The sequence below is a fragment of the Urocitellus parryii genome, chromosome 15 (genome assembly GCF_045843805.1).
Source record: "Urocitellus parryii isolate mUroPar1 chromosome 15, mUroPar1.hap1, whole genome shotgun sequence".
NCBI lineage: Eukaryota > Metazoa > Chordata > Mammalia > Rodentia > Sciuridae > Urocitellus > Urocitellus parryii.
The window spans coordinates 18,740,100-18,743,624 of record NC_135545.1 but is presented as its reverse complement, the minus strand read 5'-3'; the positions used below and the strand labels follow the sequence as shown (position 1 = coordinate 18,743,624).

The 3,525-nt window shown below is 36.1% G+C and overlaps 1 pseudogene; it reads left to right on the top strand.

The window, feature by feature from the left end:
- Positions 1 to 2,246: 2,246 nt before the first annotated feature.
- Positions 2,247 to 3,146, top strand: LOC113184466 (KATNB1-like protein 1 pseudogene; annotated as a pseudogene).
- Positions 3,147 to 3,525: the final 379 nt, after the last annotated feature.

Genomic DNA, 3,525 nt, shown 5'->3' with positions numbered 1-3,525 from the left:
GCAAGTTGTGGTAAGTTATTTCAGTATCTGCCAAGTGACCAGAAGATCTGCATTTTGAATGTATTTCCCTTCCTACCAAAAGCATTTGAGTACTTAGCAGCATGAATGTAGGAGAAATACAAGTTGTTCCAGCATACTTCAATAGGAAGAAAACACCAACCACAGCAGCCAGAAACACTAGGAAATAAAACCCATGGACAGTGACTGCGTATGACTAATATTTCTGCAGGTAGTACTTCCATTTAATGCAAGAAAATCCCTGGCTTTGATTTCTTTTGTAATATGCTTTTCAAAGGCCTTGAGATTAAATTATGTAACATTCATCACTCCCATCCAAAACAGCTGGAGTGATACTTCCATTGATTACAATTAGCCACAATAACTGGGACAAACTGGTAATAATACTTCAACAGTAAAAATGTTTGTAAAACAAATGACTTTAAAAAAAATTTTTTTTAAGTTGTCAATGGGTCTTTATTTATTTATTTATATGCAGTGTACTGAGGATTGAACCCTATGCTTCACACATGCTAGGCAAGCACTGTACCACTGAGCTACGACCCAGCTCCAAGATAAATGACTTTAATGATTAAAATCTAGTTTGAGTTGAGCAGTTACATTTTGGTAGAAATGTTTTTGAGTTTTTTACTAATGAAGCTGCAGATGATTTTAAGGCAAATGTCATCTCATACTGAGCTTTACTTGCACTAGGTTATGAAAATCTTCTCTCGGGCTGGGGTTGTGGCTCAGTGGTAGAGTGCTTGCCTAGCATGTGTGTGGCACTGGGTTCGATTCTTAGCACCACATATTAAAAAAAAATAGATAAAGGTCCATTAATAACAAAAATATTTTTTAAAAAAAGAAAACCTTCTCTCATACATTTAGATCATAAACTTAATAACTAAGCTCTTTGGTGTAATCTTTTAAACGCCTTAGTTCTATGAAACTAAGCCCAGGAGTGAATTCACAACACTTAATGAGATGAATAGGATTGGTAGCAGTGGGAAATGTGGTTTACAGTCCAAGTTGGCTTTAAACACAGCATACTGCTCATGTTTAAACTATATTTGAGATTTTACAATATTTGAAATTTGTAACAATAATAAACAAAGTCATTATAGGGGTTGGTGGTGTGGCTCAGTGGTAGAGGGCATCCTGGAGGTCCTGAGTTTGAGCCCCAGCACCACAAAAGAAAGTGTTGGAATAAGTGTCTAATTTCAGAATAAATGAGTTATAACCATTAAGAAAATTTAATTTTTAATTTTTTTTAAGGAATAGAATTGTAGTCAAAATCTGTTCCAGGATTTTGGGAGAACCCATTTATAGATTTTGCTTTAGACCTCATTGACATAAAAATGTAAAAAGCAGGGGCTGGAGTTGTAGCTCAAGATAGAGTGCTTGCTTCGCATATGTGAGGCACTGGGTTCAGTCTTCACCACCACATAAATAAAGGCATTGTGTCCATCTACAACTAAAAAAATAAAAAAAAAATGCTAACAGCACATTATATAATTCTTAGCAAGTTTTGTTACATTTTCTTGTTCAGAATAACCCGTGTCCTAATTCTAACTATGATGTGAATGTGTTTAAAGATTGTCAGATGTTCCTTTCAAAGACACTTGAGAATGGAAAGCGATTGTGTATACAAGGATAGAAGTTATTGAAGGCACAAAGGGTGGAGAATACTGCTAAGAAGTGAGGAGTGGTTATTCTAAACTTTTAAATAAGTCAGTGAGCTGGCAATCCTTTGTACTCAAAACTTACACAGAAATAGAAATTCAGGCTTTACTTATTTGTGAACTGTAAAATTATTTTTTCTTTCAAGCTAGGAAACAAGTGGAAAAACAGAGGTGTAATGAGCTAGTCAATTGAAATGGCTCCTACTTCTAATTACTTTACTGCAATAGCTCAAAAGGAAACTCCCCAAAGGCTGATGGTTTCATTCAGGACTTTTTCTCCAGATGAAGGGCACACCAAACTTGAAACAGCCAATTCAGGTGCCACTGCCAATTTGACCTTGACCCTCAGATCTCAAGCAAATCAGACCCTTGTTTCTCTGAACCTGTTTCCTGGCTTGCCAATTCTATTCAGTGAGACAGAATTAAATGATTATGCATCAGGAGACGCCCATAGGAGGGCGCTATTATGGTAGGCAGCGCAGCGGCTCAAGTGGGGCCTGGCCTAGGCTGTCCAGTGGCTGTTTGCCAGCGCCAGCACGGGGGTGAGGCGCCCGTGTTGAAGAGATTATGGCATCTGAAACTCACAATGTTAAAAAATGGAACGTTTGTAATATTGAGGATCATTCCATTGATCATCCTAGAAAACAGATCTAAAAATTCACTAATAAGAATATGAAGGAGGTTAAGAAATCTCCAGAAGAGTTGGCTGTTTACATAAATACAACAGTTGGACAAGCTGTGAAGTCCAGATAAATTTTGAAAGGTGATCCATCACCAAAAAAAAAAAAAAAAAAAAAAAAGTTAAACATCTTTATCCAAATACTTATTACAGAAAAAAAATAGTCCCCTATAAGTGAGGGCTGTGATACGGCAAATAAAATGAACTGGCTTGTGCAGGCCACCTGCATGAAAAATTATAGCCATGATAGTTGAAGATACTTGGTTAACTCCACAGTGATTCTGGTTCTTCACAAAGAATCCATCATCTAAATACGGTGGGGGTTTTTCCTGAGGTTTCTCAGGATCATGAAACAATGTCCTAAGTTTGGTTCAGCAGGAATTTGAGATTGAGTGTAGCTTTAACTTTCTGGAGAAGTGTAAGTGAACTTGTAACTTATTTGGGGAGGATAGAAGATCTTGGAGTTGAGACAGATTGCCTGCCTGTATTAATGGTTTACAGAAAGAAAAACAATAGATCTCACTTGGCTGCTGTGTAGACTTGTTGCCTCTTGTAAAGTCATTACTTAAAAGCAAATTTGAAGAATATGTGATAGTTAGTTCTGACTTCAAGCTGTAATAAAAAGGTGGTCAGAACTATCACTCAAAAAATTATAAATGATGGAAATATTCAGGATTTAAAAACAATTAAGTGGCCTGTAGGAACAAGAAAACCATCTTACTTTGGTTTCAGGATACAGTGGTATTATAGCTAAGGATGTAGATGCTTATACATTATAGTTGAATTGAGAGATTTTGTCTACTAAAGAGCATTTGGTTACTCAAAACATCTTGAACTATATGATTTCCAAAAATTGATCTGAGAACTGGGAAGTGTGGAAGAAATTAAAACCATTTTTTTTTATTTTAAAAAGCCACATAATGAAACCACTAACGAAAACCTTGAAACAATCTACTTCACATTGAAGTGGAAAAGTATCCAAAACGAACAGCTTCAACTTCAATGAGATGAAAGTGCACTACAAAGATTGTTTGCCTTTGCTGTATTTGGGCTTTATGTGGTTATCTGGTAACATTGTTTAAGAACTACTGGGTCCTAATGCAGTCCTCCATGAGAATATAATTTATACTATGTGAAAAAATAAGACAGGACTTATTACTAGGAACT